We start from the raw sequence: 17364 nt of genomic DNA, 5'->3' as shown, positions 1-17364 counted from the left end.
CTTTAAGTCTCAACTAAATTCCCACCTTCCAAAAAAAGTCTTTTCCATTCTTCCTTAATCTTTCTGCCTTTACTCTAAAACCAGCCTCAATTTATCCTGTTTTCAATCTTATTTTTCACATGTCTCCTCCACTGGACTGAAGAGTAGGGCTTTTTTTTTAATACTTTGTATTTCCAGCATTTAGCACAGTGCTTAGTCCAAAGTAGGCTCTTAGAAGATGACTTACTGGCATACAGTAGGCTCTTTTTTAGGTTTTTGAAAGGCAAATTAAGTTAAGTGGCTTGCCCAAGGTCACACATCTAGGTCATTATTAAGTGTCTGAGGCTGGATTTGAACTCAGGTACTCCTGACTCCAGGGCCAGTGCTCTATCCACTGCACCACCTAGCCACCCACACAGTAGGCTCTTAATAAATGCTAACCAATTCACTAACACACTGGCACACAGTAGGCACTCTTAATAATTGCTAACCAATTCACTGACTTACTGGCACACAGTAGGCTCTTAATAAATGCTAACCAACTGGCTGATTCATTGATACACAGCAGGTGCTCAATAAATGCTAGCTGACCAGCTAACCTACCCCAGACAGCAGGAACTTATTAAATACTAGTTGACATTACTTGACTTTGAGTGTCCAGAAACAAGTGCAATGATTTGCCCATTTTTGTTAGACTAAGCTCAATGTTTTCATAGGTCCAGAGAATTCAGAGAAAAAACTCTCTCCAGAACTAAGCTCTGCAGAGGTTAAATGAGAGGCCCAGAATCATGCAGCCGGCATAGATTGGAAGCCAGACTCAACTCAGGGCTTCCTGACTCTGAGGCCACTCTCCAGGCACCATGCCAGGCCATCTCTTGCCTTGCAAATGGCAGCCCATAATAAATACTCCCTGGACAAGATGGATTGATGGGTCCAGGAGTTGACTAACTACCAGAGTTTGCTTGTGGAGACCTGGGAAACACAAGGAGAGGTTTTCTTGGCCGTGGGATGCTAAAGCCAAAGAATATGCTATACTACCAGAGGGTGACGAGGAGGCAGAAATCCCTAAATTCCAATTTCTAAGGAGGAAGAATCAAGAAGGGAGATAGAGGATCTGCTCCACTTCTTAAACACAATGAACCCACATTTATGAAAATGCTGACCCCACTGTATTAGTCACTTGAGCTCTCATTTCAAAGAGATCTCAGTACAATTTAAGTAGTCTTCACCTAGCATACTACAGAAGATTCTGGAAGTGCTCAAATATTAAATTGTAGAACAATGGAACATGAATGTAATAGAATGTTACTGTATGATTACAAATGATGAAAAATTTCTTGTCTTCTCAATGGGTGGGAGAGGGGTAAAAGGAGGGATAAAATTTGGATCTGAAAACAAAAATTATAAATTTTCTTAAAAAGAAATAACAAGGGGGTGGCTAGGTGGCATAGTGGATAAAGCACCGGCCCTGGAGTCAGAAGTACCTGGGTTCAAATCCAGTCTCAGACACTTAATAATTACCTAGCTGTGTGGCCTTGGGCAAGCCACTTAACCCCATTTGCCTTGCAAAAAAAAAAAAAACTAAAAAGAAAAAAGAAATAACGAAGAAGAGGAATTTGGAGAAACCTGGGCAGATTTATGCTCTTCTTCAGGACCATTACTGGTTTTTAGAAATACTCAAAAGTTTAGTTTCTTTTTTAGTGTTCTTTCCTTATTGCATTGCAGTCATGTTACATTATTGTAAGGAAAATCATTATTGATGGAATTAAATTCAGGAGGACTCAATAAATATTTAGTAAGCATCTACTATGTGCCAAGAACTGTGGACATGGTAAGATGCTACCTGCCTCAGTTTCTCCAAGTGTAAAATGGGAATAATGACAACACATCTCTCACAGGGTTGTTAGAAAGATCAAATGAGACAATATTCGTAAAGTACTCTGAAAACCTTAAAACACCATATAAATGTTAACTATTATTAGATAAAGAGATTTAAAAAAAAGACAGACTGTCTTCAAGGAGGTTCAAATCTTCTTGATGGACAAACATGTATACTAATAAAGAAATATGGACAGGAAAGATGGGATGGTAGATGGTTAGAAAGATGGCCTCAGAGCCCAGAAAACCTGGGTTTCCCTTAGACTCCCACTGGTCCCCAGCACCTCCTTAAGACTATTTGCTTCACAGTTTATGACCAAGGAAGAGATGGAGAATATCATTTAAAAAGAAACTAGATAATATCGATTATATTAAATTAAAAAGCTTTTGCAGAGACAAAACCAGTGTAACCAAGATCAAAAGAAATGTAAATTGGGAAACAATTTTTACAAATAGTATTTCTGACAAAAGACTTATTTCTAAAATATACAGAGAACTGAGTCAAATTTTCAAAAAAACAAGCCATTCCCAATTGACAAATGGTCAAAGGATATGCAAAGGCAATTTACAGATGAGGAAATCAAAGTGATCCATAGGCATATGAAAAATTGTTCTAAATCATTACTTATTAGAGAAATGCAAACTAAAGCATCTCTGAGGTACCAACTCACACCTCTCAGACTGGCCAATATGACCAGAAAGGACAATGATCAACATTGGAAGGCACATGGGAAATCTGGGACACTAATACATTATTGGTGGAGCTGTGAACTTATCCAGCCTTTCTGGAGAACAATTTGGGATTATGCCCAAAAGCCAACAAAAATATGCATACCCTTTGATCCAGCAATACCACTACTGGGTCTAAAGAGATGATGAAAAAGACATCACTTGTACAAAAATATTCATAGCAGCCCTGTTTGTGGTGGCAAAGAACTGGAAATCAAGTAAGTGTCCTTCAGTTGAGGAATGGCTTAAGCAAACTGTGGTACATGTATGTCATGGAACACTATTGCTCTATTAGAAACCAGGAGGGATGGGAATTCAGGGAAGCCTGGAGGGATTTGCATGAACTGATGCTGAGCGAGATGAGCAGAACCAGAAGAACATTATACACCCTAACAGCAACATGGGGAGTGATGATCAACCTTGATGGACTTGCGCATTCCATCAGTGCAACAATCAGGGACAACTGGGGGCTCTCTGCAATGGAGAATCCCGTCTGTATCCAGAGAAACAACTGTGGAGTTTGAACAAAGTTCAAGGACTATTCCCTTTAATTTCTTTTTTTTTTTAGGTTTTTGCAAGGCAAACGGGGTTAAATGGCTTGCCCAAGGCCACACAGCTAGGTCATTATTAAGTGTCTGAGACCGGATTTGAACCCAGGTACTCCGGACTCCAAGGCTGGTGCTTTATCCACTGAGCCACCTAGCCGCCCCTTATTCCCTTTAATTTCGAAAAAAAAAACCAGATATCTTATTATTGGATCTTGTTGCCTCTAAGACTTCTCGTCTCTTCCTTAAGGATATGATTTCTCTCTCATCACACTCAATTTAGATCAAGGTACAACATGGAAACAAAGTAAAGACTGACAGAGTGCTTTCCGTGGCGAGGGGGACGTAAGATTGGGGGGAAAATTGTAAAACTCAGTATCTTTAATAAAAATAAATAAATAAATAAAAATCAACAATGCAAGAAAAAAAAAACCAACCAGGCACAATGTGGGGCTCTGTGCGATAGAGAGTGCCATCTGTATCCAGAGACATAATTGTGGATTTTAAACAAAGACCAAAGACTATTTACCTTTAATGTTTTTTTAAAAAAAGGTATCTTATTATGTAACTTCGCTATCTCTTATATTTTATTTCTTCCTTAAGGACCGGATTTGTCTCTCATCACGTTCAACTGAGATCAGTGCAGACCATGGAAACAACGTCAAGACTAACAGACTGCCTTCGGTGGGGGGTGGGGGAAGGAAGCGAGATGGGGGCAAAATTGTCAAATTCAAAAAGCAAGGCCTCTGAGGGCCGGGCGGGTGCGGAGCCGTGGGCCCCCCGAGATGCCACTCCCCGAGGGGCAGGTGCCCGGCGGCCCGCCCGCACCGCTTGGTCATTCCCAACCGAACTGCCTCAATTGCTACTGAACATCATTTCACAGGAAATAGGAGCCTGGCAACGAATCCTCCTGGACAAGCTTGGAATGACGATTTAGCTCACGACCACCCCCAGGAAGAAGTCACCCACCAAAGTGTTCTCAGAAGGTTTCCCAAACACAAATCGAGTAGCCATCCTGGCAGGACTCGACAAGGAGAAGAGGAGATGACTTATGCAAACCCAGTCTTCAACAGATCATCCTGCAGCCGGCTTTGCCCTCTCCAGGCCCCCCAATAAGGATTTGCGTGATCATGCTGAACGGCAGCACATCGCAGCGCCAAGGCCAACTTATGGCATGCTCATGCACATTCTTATCCAGGACTGTGCACTTGGAAATCTCCTATTTCCTGTTTCACCTCGGCTTGACCCAGAATGAAGGAAAATTTTTATATTGGAGAAAATAATTTTGTAAAATGAATTGCCAAAGTTACTATCCATCTGTTTCACTCTGTGCTAAGAAATGACTCACTTTTTTTTGGTGAGATTTTGTATTTCATGCCTTGTTGCAAGAAAGGCCCATCCATGCAGGTTCAATGTACATGAATGGTGTATGTTCTATATAACACAGTCTGTAATTATTCTGTAATGCACTTCATTTATTTATACCAACATACTTGATTGCTTTAAATATTTTTTTTAACTTTTAAGTAGGATGAAGTAAATAATAAGATCAGACTAGAATATAGAAAACTATATATGGTATTTAAGGAAATCATTTTTCCACACTAAACAAAAGGGCTAGCCATATAAACATCCATTCTTCTTGGTGTTTTATCAGACTGTTATTACTATACCCACTAAATTCATGTTCTTGAACATGTTGGTTTAGAGAATGGTCCTGAAATCTTTTATGTGGCCTCATCTCTGGTTTTCCTAATCTCACTTTTAATCCTACAAGAGAGAAGTTAGTCTAAATTACAAACTAGTATTATACAAATTTTAATATTTCTTAAGTATGAAATTTATGTAAATGATGTTAGCACATGATATTAAAAGCTATTGTGATAATAAAAAAAATTCAAAAAAACAATAAAAAAATAAAGTATAGCTAAGGTGAAAAAAAGAGAAAAATGAGGCATGGATAGAGCACCGGCTCTGGAGTCAGGAGTGCCTGAGTTCAAATACAACCTCAGACACTTAATAATTACTTAGATGTGCGGCCTTGGGCAAGCCAGGGAAGGTGTAGCTCCAGGAATGAAAGGGGTTTCTCATCTAGGAATTCCCTAAGCCAAAGAAAGCAAGGATAAGAAAGACACAAATATTTATTATATACATGTCATTAATGATAACCTATATTATTAAAATTAAAGGAATCTTATTAAATAGTTGCTGTGACATGGGACTCAACTCTATGCTAATCTATATGTTTGTCCTTTATTTTTGAAGACCACAACATCAGGGAGGTTGACACAACAAGCATGTGAATTGAATTTGAGTGAGGGGAAGCTGTGCTAAGTCCCCAGCCTCACTTTCTGCTCCAGTATCATTTGGGTCCAGTGGCCAGATAGCAATCAGAATGACTGGAGATGGCCTTGGATGAGAGGCAATCAGGGTGAAGTGATTCGCCCCAGGTCACACAGCTAGTAAGAGGCAAGTGCCTGAATCTGAATTCGAACTCCTGTCCTCCTGACTCAAAAACCAGTGCATCACTTAGCCAAAAGCATGATCAGAGTTAGAAGGAAGATGAGTGATCATTTAGTCCAATCTCCTCATTTTACAGATAAGCTCAAATTACTTGTCAAGGGCACATAGACAGTGGTGGAGCTAAGATTTGAACCCAGGCCCTGTCCAAGTCTAGCATTTAAGAAATTGAGAGGGTCAAAACATCAATCTAACTTGGCTACCCTAAGGATCAAAAACTGGAACTTGGCAGCTTCCAGTCTATGGCTCTTGTGGGAAGCAGGGCGTCACCACATCCCTTTCTGGAGAGGAAGCATCCAACCATCCCCTCCACTCACAGCTGCCTGCCTCGGATGCTTTATCACGCTCAAAGCTGACCCTGAGCTCTCAAAAGCTCTGCCAGATTGCTGACATCCCCTGTGGCATGAATAATTTTTCTTTAGAAGCTTTCCCATGAAGTCACCAGGGGTAATGAATCAATGTTCATTGGTCCCAGTCAAACTCCTGGTAAAGGAGCCCTCATTTAACAGAGGGGCCTGAGCTCCAAGCCAAGCATTCCCAGAGGGGGGGAATGCCCTGATTTTTTCATAGACAGAATCATGAAATCATTGAATGTTAGAATGGAAAGGACAGGAGGGCATCGAGCATTTGCTTGAGGGTCTCCACAGGAAGATGGAACCCACTCCCCTGCCCAGGCAGTCCAACCCACTTTTGGAAAAGCACTGGCAAGTTTTTCAACATTTTTGTTTTTTTGTTTTTTAGGTTTTTGCAAGGCAATGGGGTTAAGTGGCTTGCCCAAGGCCACACAGCTAGGTCATTATTCAGTGTCTGAGGCCAGATCTGAACTCAGGTCCTCCTGACTCCAGGGCGGGTGCTCTATCCACTGCACCAACTAGCCACCCTAAGTTTTTCAACTTTGAATCAGCTTCTTTGGAGATTTACAAAATGGGGCAAGTAGGTGGGCTCTCTGGGGCCAAGCTGAGCAAGGCCGATCTCCATCCCACATATTTTCTTCAGGATAAACATCTTTTGGTTCCCTGAACCAGTGATGGGTAAAACTTGTGGTTTTCCTCAAGGCAGTGCTGTGAATTGAACCCAACACTCCAACAGAGATCTGACCAGGGCAGAGCGCCAACAGACTCTCACCTCCCAGGAATGGGCACCAGAGCTTTCCAAATTCAGCATCAGATCTCGTGAGCTTTCTTGACTCTTTGAGCTTGAAAATCCCCTGCATCATTTGTAGACAGGTGGCCTACTTCAACGATTTTGTTCCAGTCTCTGCTTTTCTGATCCACTGCTCCCTGTCTTCCTCTTTCAATGAGAAACCATTTATTTCAACCTTGGCTATGTTCCCCCTCAGCCTTCATTTTCTCTCCAACCCCTTTGTGATCTATTGCTATCTTAAAATGCGCTTTAAAGAAGAAAACTACACAACATTCACAGGTTATCCTCAGATTGGCACTCAACAAATGTGAACTAAAGATACCCATAACGCAAAAGTTCTCCTTTTCACTAAATTTCAGCTTTGTCTCCCATAATCTGTTTACCTCAGTTTCCTCAACTGTAAAATGTAGGTAACAACGCTTACCTATTGTAAGGATCAAATAAGATAATATTTTCAAAATGGTTAGCATAGTGTCACATAGTAGGCGCCTAATAAATGATTTTTTCTTTCCCTCTTTTCTAATGTTCTATAACATAGGACGAAAATAAAAGGTTTCAGAGCAATTATCTAAATAAGACAGACAGCTCCATCTCAGATCATTAAAAATAAACCTATATTTCCATTTTGCCAGAAGAGACCTCAGATCAATCAATTAATAAGGATTTCCTGAGTGCCTACTGTATACAAGACCCTGTATTAGTAGATGGAGACATAATAGACACTGACATCGGCTTGTGAAGTGTCCCTGGAGAAGTCAGCTTTCCTAGGCTTATGGACTCAAGGTCAGGAATAGACCCAAGCCTGGATTTATTGGGATAGGGAACTCTGGAAGGGATGAATCAGATGCAGAACTCAATCTCAGCTCTTCCTGGCTTCCTGATCTCTACCCACTCCCCCACACTGCCTCTTCTTGGAAAGGATAAGAAAAGGAAAAAGAAAGAAACTTCATGTGGATACCTGTGCAGAAATCCAGTGCTTGGAGGCTGATTCTGAGTCGTCTTCTGTCTGCTGATAGCTTAGTTACAAAATCTGTTCTCATAGCCCAAGCAGACCATCACTTGGGCTTTGAGGAAGAGGGCAGGGGCAGATGAAGGGGTCCGCCCCTTCCAACTACCAGTCCTCAGCCACCAGTTTCACCGCAGTGTCCTGGCAAAGGTCCAAAAAGCTGCTGAGGAAAGTGCCAGTTATCTACTCACCCCACTCACCTAAGGAGATAGAATTTTTCTGAACATCTCTTCCCAGGGGTCCTGGAGGCTCTGATCTCCACTTCAGGACAAGACTCATGTAAGCTCCTCAGTCTCCCCCAAAAGTACTTTTAATTCAAGGCCATGAGACCACCCAGCAGGTGGGGATTCCCAGATGAGGTTACTTTACTTAGATGTCACTTGGTTCATTCCAGTTAGAATAAGTGGGGGCCGTAGAGAGAAATGCAATTCATACCCTTCATAACAGGCTAACTTCCATTCTTTTACTCACCTCAGCCCTCCAAGACTAAACAGTTCATTGTTTCCTCTTTGGGGAGGAGTGATTTCTTCTTTATTTATTCACTTTCATTATCGAACTTTTTTTTAAAGGTTTTTTTTTTTTTGCAAGGCAAATGGGGGTAAGTGACTTGCCCAAGGCCACACAGCTAGGTCATTATTAAGTGTCTGAGGTCGGATTTGAACCCAGGTACTCCTGACTCCAGGGCCAGTGCTCTATCCACTGCACCACCTAGCCGCCCCTCAAACTTTTTTTAAAACTAGAATTAAGGAGCTCTCCAGGAAATGAGGCTTAATTCAGCAGAGCAGGATGGATGCAAGAACTGCCAGGATCTCTTGCTGAAGTCATTCAACCAGCTTGATCAAGGGTGTGTTATCAAGGTGGTGCACCTCCTTCCTCTCCCTCCCCTCCCTCCCCTCCCTCCTCTCCCTCCTCTCCCTCATGTCCCTCCTCTCTCCCTTCCCCCTCCCCCTCCTTCCTTAGAACAAGAATTTTTTAAAAGAGAGAGAAAAAGTGAAACCAGCCAATACATCAAAAAAATGAATTGCAACTCTGCCCCCTCTTTCCCACAAAGCAGAGGAAGGAGGGAGAGGTCAGTGACTTCTTTTTATGGTTTATCAACTAGATAGTACAGCAGATAATATCCACAAGGATACAAAGTGCCACAAAATTTTAAGGTTTGCCAACAGCTTTATAATTATCTTCTTATTTGATCCTCACAACAACCTTCCAAAGTAGGTGCTCTCGTGTTATTATTCCATTTTTACAGAAGGGAGGGAGGGAGGAAGGAAGGAAGGAAGGAAGGAAGGAAGGAAGGAAGGGAGGGAGGGAGGGAGGGAGGGAGGGAGGGAGGAAGGAAGGAAGAAGCCTAGAAAAGGAGTCATTCAGTTTTTCAAACTGAATCTGAGATAGGTAAAGTGACTTGCCCAGGGTCACACAAGTAATAAGTGCCTAAGACAGCATTTGAATCCAAGTCAATCCTCCTCACCACGAGTTCTCCCAAGCAGAGAACACACTGGCCTGACCTTGCATATGGACACAGAATTCAGACTCTCAGGCAAGGCCAATGCTAAGCCTAAGGGAAGGAAGCTGTGATGTATTCCACTGGGAGGAAAGCCAAGGTCCAGCCCCTAAATCTCTCCATCTCCAGACCACAGAGAAGGCATTCTCAATTTCTTGAACTTCTACAGTTTCTCTCAGTGCCTCCTATGGATTCAGGGGCCTAAAAGTCCCAGGGAAAATGTGTTCTCTATTTCTTTTTGCAAAAGGATTGTATTTGTTGAGGGGTCTGCAGGCTGGGCTCAGGACTCCTCACCCCAATTGAATGGACGCTCCCTTTGTGACTGGATCTCACTTGAGTCACCCTGCAACAAGGGTCTGCAAAATTGCTGAAAGGCCCCAGTCTCAGCCGATGACCGCCTCCACCCAGCGCACCAACTTCTTCAAAGGACAAAAGTGACCATCGGGAATAGGAAGTAGGAAAGAGCTTCCCGACCAGACTAAACAGAAGCAAGCAGTCTGAGGGATCGGCAACTAAAGCAGGGCATGGGGAGGCCTTGGGGCAGGATGTTGCATCAACTGGGAGATGTGTACACTGGCAGTTGGCTTGGTTTAACTGTTTTTCTTTGCTGTAGTAGAAGGCTTAGTGAGGGTGCTGTGGTTTGGGGAGCACAGGGGAAGGGCATCAGACTATGACAGCATGAGAAAACTAAATGGGTGCCTCTTGGGGATATCCTTGATAAAACCACAGAAGGGCACCCAGAGTCTTTGGTGAAGGATTCAGGGCAGATGATGCCCCCCCCCAGTCCCATAAGTTAATAAAGGCACAAAGAATGAAGGACCCCACTTTCCTTATTGTTACAATTATAAGGCCCACCAAGTTACCTTCCCTTGGCACAGATCCACTTGTGGCAGAGGGTCCGAGGACTGATGATGGGCAAGAGCATGGGTCCTTGGGCATCCAGGAGGCAACAGGGGGTAAATGGACATTTATTTAGGGGGAAGGTTGCTCAGGGAAAGAAAAGAGGAACAATCAGTGACCTCAGACTACTTCCAAATCTTGACCTGATGATCCCTGAGAATCCAGGGGATTTGACTGTGGGTAACACCCCTTCAGGATGAGTGAAGAATTCACTAAAGGACATGAGCTACATCATCTCGGGTCAGTCACCCCCCCAGGAACCTCCAAGGTTATTTCTGAGAAATGGGGCTAAGAATTCTTGTTTCCCCATCTCACAAGACTCCTATGAGGATGACAGGTGATTGTTCACAGAAAAGAACTCTGGAATCTGGGTTCGTATGCTGGCATTCTTACATTCTAGATTTACATCTAGAACCTTCTTCCATCTCAGCCTCAACTTCCTCCTCTGAGAAATAGAGGTGTGGTCTAGATAACCTCAGCCAAAGGGATAACAGGCCAGACCAGGCTAGTCTTTCCTTTAAATGGTTGTGATCAGGGCTCTGGTGCAGAGCCCATTCTCCTCAAGCCAGGACCACTGCAAGAGTCTACAGTGGCATGTCCTGAGGGCTGGGCCTGGACAGAGCAGGTTCTTAATGAAGTTCATTCATTCATTCATTTATTCATTCATTCATTCATTGACTTCCATCGGATGTTGAACATGTGAACTAATCTTACCAAGCTCCTAGGTTGGCGGCAGATGAAGGATGCTACAAGTAACTTGCATTTGGGGCCTTACCTAACTAGGAACAATCTTGCAAATGCAACCTGGGAACGCCATCAGTCCTCATGGAGGGGATTTCTCTCCCCTTTCTCTTCTAGCTGTCCCTGAGGAGTCCACCTGAAGGGTGAGGGACCAAGAACAACACTTGGCATCAGGTGATGGGCATGAAACCCTACTCTACTATTTCCTCTCTATGAGACCTTGGGCAAGTCACTTTCCTCTCTAAGGTTCAGTGTCCCCATCTGTAAAAGGGGGTTATTCTCAATAACCTCTTAGATCCCTCATATCTTATAGCTTCTAGTGAGCCCACCTAACTATGGGACCCGGGGGGGCATGTCCTACATTGGAGGTGTGAGAGGTCCAGGGTCTTCTGGAAATCTGTGTCCTCTACTCTTGCATATGTATCTTCCACACTGGTCACAGGATAAGTGGGGAATAATGAACTACCATGTTGCGGGGGCGGGGGGGATTTTTATGTAATAGCTTGCTATTCTATTTAATCATATGTCCTTTGGTTTTTAGGGGGGAGAAGGGAAGGAAAGAGAGGAGAGGAGAAAAAACAAGAGGGAAGAGAAAGGAAAGAAGGGGAAGGGGAAGGGAAAGGAAGGAGAGGGGAAAGAATGAAAGAAGAGGGAAAGGGAGGGGAGGAGATGAGGAAAGTATGGGAAGGGGAGAGTGATGAGCAGTTGGATTTTAGAGTCCTGAGAATGGAATTCCTAGAACCCACCAGCCCTGGAGAAATCCACCCTGGTCACCAGCTTATGACCTGGCTTTTCCCTGCTCCAGCCTCGGGGCCCCAGAATCCCATAATGCTCCCAGTCCTCCAATGACATCAATGAACACAAGAAGAAATGAGGCATAAAAGGAAATTCAGCAAGATGAGCCCAGATGGCTGCAGAGTGAACCTGAAAACAAATCACACCAGAACCACAGAAATAGAAAAGAAAAATGACACCAGTAAAAAAAAAAAAAAAAAAAAAAATGACACCAGGAGGTGACAACAGCAGTGAGGACTCGTGGTCTCAAGGACTAGAGGTGAGGCATCATCCCTAGTCATGCTTTAGCTGTTTTTCTTCGCCACATGGAAAGATTCAAAGGCAGAAAAATTAAAAAACATTGATAAAAAAATTTAATAAATATTAGTATAACTTAATCAAAAGAAGGTCCTGGAAAACAGGAAGCACTGCCCATGCTCCATAGCCTTGCTTGCCCATTTGGGTTACAATGTGTGAACTAACTTTGAAGAGACAAAAATGTAAATATTTCCAGATTTAACTATTTATTATGTACCTACAGTTTACAAAGCAATGCGAATACATATGAAATATGGCATAGATAGACCTTGTCTTCTGAGGGCTTATAATTCACTAAGGAATACATGAAAGAAAAACATTTAATAGACATTTATTGTATGCACTGAAGACACAAATATAAACACTGGTAAGAAGCATAAACATTGGTAATGGAGCTACCAGTTTGACTGAGAAAAGCAACAAGGCAAGATTAAACAGAGAGTCAGGAGAAAGGGGAAAAGAGGGAGATTTCTTTTTTTTTTATGCAAAGCTAGTGCAAGGCCACACAGCTAGATAATTATTAAATGTCTGAAGCTGGATTTGAACTCAGGTCCTCCTGACTCCAGGGCCAGTGCTCTATCCACTGTATCACCTAGCTGCTCCTAAGAGGAAGATGGGGGGCAGGGGCCAAGGGATGGAGAGAGGAGGAGATCAGGGAATGTGTCCTGGAACAAGGGCACCAGACATGGGTCTTGAAGGGCCCATTCCAGAAAAGGTTTCAAAATATATGGTACCAAGAGAAGACAGAAGGAAATGGAGGTATTCTGGGCAAACTAGTATTCTGACAACATACTAAAGGGAAGGAGCAGGCAACAAAGCTGGAGAAATGTGTGCTGGGGCTGTGAGAGTTTCTATTTTATTCTCCAGGCCAAGGGTTCTCCAGGTGTGTGTTGGGTTGTTCTCATGGGCCTACAGATTCCTCCCCATGGGCAGAGACTTCCCCATTCTTCTGCCTCTGCCCCCTCCCCAGTAGGTGCCCACTCATCCCAGCATTGGCATCCAAAAGTCATAAGATCAACTCAATCCTCCCATGAGAAGAGCTGCTACCTCTGCAGGGAGTCCTTGGGAAGGAAGGAAGAAGAAGGTGAGGGGCTAGGGGAGGGAAGGAAGGGCAGAGGAATTCTGAGATCAGGGAAGGGATCTGATGACCTAGGCACACCCAAGGACACTCTCTTGCCTGCCAGCCTATTCACTGTGACTGTATCTGTCACCAAAAAAAGACACTATATACTATTTGGAAATCACTGCTCGAGGCAATGGGAAATCATGGAAGGTTTTGAGTAAAGGAAAAATAGAGGAATTCCTGTTTTGTGTCATGAACCCTTCAGGAAGTCTTGGGACACCTCAGAATAATGGTTTTAAATGCATAAAACAAAATACATAGGATTATGAAGGAAAATAGCTATACTGAAATTAATAGGTAATTCTTTCAAGTTCATGGACTTTCCTATAATAAAAGCCCTTGGAGGAACACGATTAAACTTGGAGGAGGCTGCTTTGGCCAGGAAGAGAAAGTTACACTGGAAAGAGGGAGACCAGTGAAAAGGCCATGACAATGGTCCAGTTGAGAGAAGGCAATGGCCTAGCCTGGGGTGGTGACCTTGGTGAGATAGAAAGAACAAGAATAAATCCTGCCTCTGCTCCATATTACCACCCTGACCCAGGGGAATCACTGAAACTCTCAGGTCTTCAGTGTCTTCTTCTGTAGGATTATGGAATTGGGGAAGATGGTGTACAGAAGAGAGAAGGTGCTAGAACCCCCATCACTGACAAAGATTGTTCAGTTTAAGTGGTATTGATGCGTCTAGTTTTTCTATCACAACCCTATCCTACTGGCACACGCTTCTTTTTTTGCATGAGCATAAAGAAAAAGACGGATGGCAGCATGGGTGCCCCTGAAGAGGACCTCAAGTACCTCCCAATGTGAGATCTTCAAGGATATACATAGCATCATAGTAATTATCAAAGAACAAAACTAAAGACAGCTCTGGGAGACCCCAGTCTGGGCTGGTCTCTACTAGACATCTTAAATCCTCATTTACCTTCAAATTTACGAGTAACCAAGTTATGTGGGGCTAGAAAGAGATAGTGAAGGTAAAAAGAAACATAAATGAGAGCCAGATCAATTTGGCCTCATGAGTCACAGACATATGAGTTACCAAAGGAAGGAAAAAAAGTTTCAGGGCCAGGGCAATAAGGAACTACTAAAAAAAGGGCAGTCGATTCTTTCTGTTCCTCCTTCTGACCACTTGATCTGCTTGGGTGTGTAAAGGGCAAGGAGGAGAAGGAACGAGTATTTATTAAATGCCTACTGTATACTAGAGATTATGCTCCACCCTTAACAAGTATTGTCTCATTGGATCTCATTGGCTCCTGTTTCTGATGTTAAGCCTTCAGGTTACTAGTCACCTCCTTCTCTAGGGCCTTGGACCCAAGTGAAGTCTTATTTTCTTAATAATAGACAATAAATTTATGTGTCTTATCTCCCCATTAGAATGTTAGCTCCTAGGGGGCAGCTAGGTGGTGTCGTGGATAAAGCACTGGCCTTGGAGTCAGGAGTACCTGGGTTCAAATCCGGTCTCAGATACTTATAATTACCTAGATGTGTGGCCTTGGGCAAGCCTCTTAACCCCCATTTGCCTTGCAAAAACCTTTAAAAAAAATGTTAGCTCCTTGAGAACAGGAGCTGTCCTTTTTTCTATTTGCTATTTCCAAAGGTTTAGAAAAGTGGTTCGTATACAGTAAGCATTTAATAAATGTTTCACCCACTCATCCATTCATTCATCCATAAAAGCATTGATGACTGGTAAGTCTAAATCAATCATTGGGGCCTAAATTTAGAACTAGAAGGAATTATCTAAAAGCCTATAGTCTAGGCTTTTCCTACATAAAGAAATTGAAACCTATACTGGTTAAGTAACGTTAACAATAATAATAACTAGCATTTATTTAGCACCTACTGTATGCTAGTAACTGTGCTATGTGTTGCTTTGCTTAGAGTCATGGAGCTAGTAAGAGCCTCAGCTAAGAGTTGAACCCTGTTCTTGGTGATACCGAATCCTGTGCCCACCCACTCTACCACATTGCCTGTGTCCTAAGGATGGGATGATAAAAAACACACTAATTTGGAATCAGAAGAGTCCTTTCTGGTCTTCCCCCCAACACTCATACTAGTAGTTTGACTTGGGGTCAGCAACTCCAAGTGCCTCAGTTTTCTTCCATGTAAATGGAATTAATAATTTAGATACCACCTAATGCTAACCAAATAAGCTTTGTGAACTTTAATGCAGATTATATATGTGACCCATACCAGCTACTCCTATGATCACATGGAAATATGGAGAGTCCAGATTCACAGCCGACCATGCGTGTGAACAATTAGGAATGGTGACAGAGGCCAAACCCCTCATTTTAAATGGATTAAATGGCTCATCTAAGGTCACACCAGTTAGAAGGCGCAGAGGGAAGATTCAAACTCAAATCGAGACCATCTTAAACCTACCCATTTGGGGTGGAGGAAGGATAGCTTATGGGATTCAAATTTAAACACTGAGCTCACCAACTCTAGACTGTCCCTACGGGCCAAAGGAATCTGGGGTGTTTTTAGCAAGATGAAAATATATTTTAAAAAAAGATTAATCTGAAAATAATGAGCAAAATGTATTAAAGAAGGCAAGGAAATGAGCCGAGAGGGACCATTGCAATAATCTAAGCAAGAGGTCAGAGAATCTTGAACAAGGTTGGAATGAAACAAAGAGAGAAGAAAAACTGAGAAAGGAATGAAGGCAGAATGGAGAGCGCATTCACTCTGGAGTCAAGAACCTGGGCTCAATAATTTGAGGAAATCCAATTAAACTCTCTTGGCCACAGCCTCCTGACCTATAAAAGAAGTAGACCAAAAACCAAAATCAAACAAAAATAGCAATGGACTAAGCTGATGGCCTAAAAGATGCCTTTTCTCCGGGCAACTAGATGGTGCAGTAGATAGAGCACCAGACCTGGAGTCAGGAGGACCTGAGTTCAAATCTATCTTCAGACACTTAATAATGACCTAACTGGGTTACCTTGGGCAAGTCACTTAACCCCATTGCCTTGCTAAACAAACAAATAAAATAAATAACAGACAGATAGATAAATGGATAAATAAACAAACAAGAAAATAAAGATACCTTTTTTCTCTCAATCTATGACACAGACGCAACTGGCCAATTGCTTAAGAAAGGAAAGAATTAAGCATGACTCCTTTCAGCCTGGATGACAGGAAGAATGTGTCACAGAGAGAAATAAGGAAGTAGAAGACAAAACCAGATTTGAGTAGCAGTCAAAAGGAAGATGAGTTCAGTTGTGGACACAGTGAATAAGACAGACAAGAAGAAATGTCCAGGAGAGAGTGAAAGGCTCCTGCTGAGTTTGTGTAGAAGATTAGGAAAGAAAGCAACTATTGGAGTAAAAATTCTAGACGCATAAAAGTTGCTGAGGAAAATGGCAAGAAGTGTGGCAGAAATTCGGTTGTGTTTAGACTGTGATCTCACACCACATACCACCACAAGAGGTTAAGACCAGAGATAAACTGGAGGAAGGCAGGATACCAAAAGAATCTCTCTTACAAAGTGGGTTCCCTCATAGAGAAAGTAATAAGGGAGCCATGGAGCTTTGTGATCTCCACTCATGGCAAAGATATGCTGCTACTAACAATTTATACATTCTGCTAAGTCATTATGGGCAATAACCACCCACTGAGCCTTAGCTTCCCTATCAATAAAACAACTTCGGGTCTCAGTGGTCTCAGCTCTACTCTTCAATGATTCTGGGAAACAGTCATATTGAAAGATTCCATTTACAGAAGAAAAGAGGAACCTGCCAGAAATTATGCAATTGGCTGACCCCGATTCAATCAGAACAAGATGGACTTAACCAAGTAAGAAATTTGAAGAAGTGCAAGAGAGACCAGCCCCCTCCCAGGGGAAATAGTTTGAATAGAAAAGCAAAAGAAAATTTAAATACAAACAAATGGAATTTAATTTTAACTAGGGAAATTTTGTTGTTTTTTCCATGAATTATTATTGTATATTAATTTTGCTCCTTCATTGTTAATATATATCCCTTCACACCCAGCAAGGGATCCCCTGTTTTAAAAATAAAAGTACTTAAGTTTTTTTAAAAATAGTTTTAGCAAAACTAATCAACATATCAACCCAGTCTGCTGGTTCCTACTCTATTCCATACCCACAGTGTGATATTTTAGCAGACCCACAATCTGACACTTCAAAAAGGAGTGAGAGAACATTTTCTCTTGGGGAGGGAAGAAAGGAGTCAGTAAGTAGTCAAAACAA

General features: G+C 42.4%; 1 protein-coding gene across 10 annotated transcripts in view; it reads right to left on the bottom strand.

Moving 5' to 3' along the window:
* The window catches only part of SNX10 (sorting nexin 10), a 71553-nt gene that overhangs the window by 48591 nt on the left and 5598 nt on the right, over window positions 1-17364 (bottom strand). Inside the window, exon 3 of one of the 10 annotated variants that reach the window (XM_074195525.1) lies at window positions 10974-11075. The exons of 8 other annotated variants lie outside the window; for them this stretch is intronic. The gene's annotated coding sequence lies outside the window, so the exon portion shown is untranslated. Of the gene's footprint in view, window positions 1-7752; window positions 7971-10973; window positions 11076-17364 lie in introns of those variants that run through there. One more of the 10 variants, XM_074195526.1, reaches the window with a different exon arrangement.

The sequence above is a fragment of the Macrotis lagotis genome, chromosome 7 (assembly GCF_037893015.1).
Source record: "Macrotis lagotis isolate mMagLag1 chromosome 7, bilby.v1.9.chrom.fasta, whole genome shotgun sequence".
Taxonomy (NCBI): Eukaryota; Metazoa; Chordata; class Mammalia; order Peramelemorphia; family Peramelidae; genus Macrotis; species Macrotis lagotis.
This window is presented reverse-complemented; position numbering and strand designations above follow the sequence as displayed.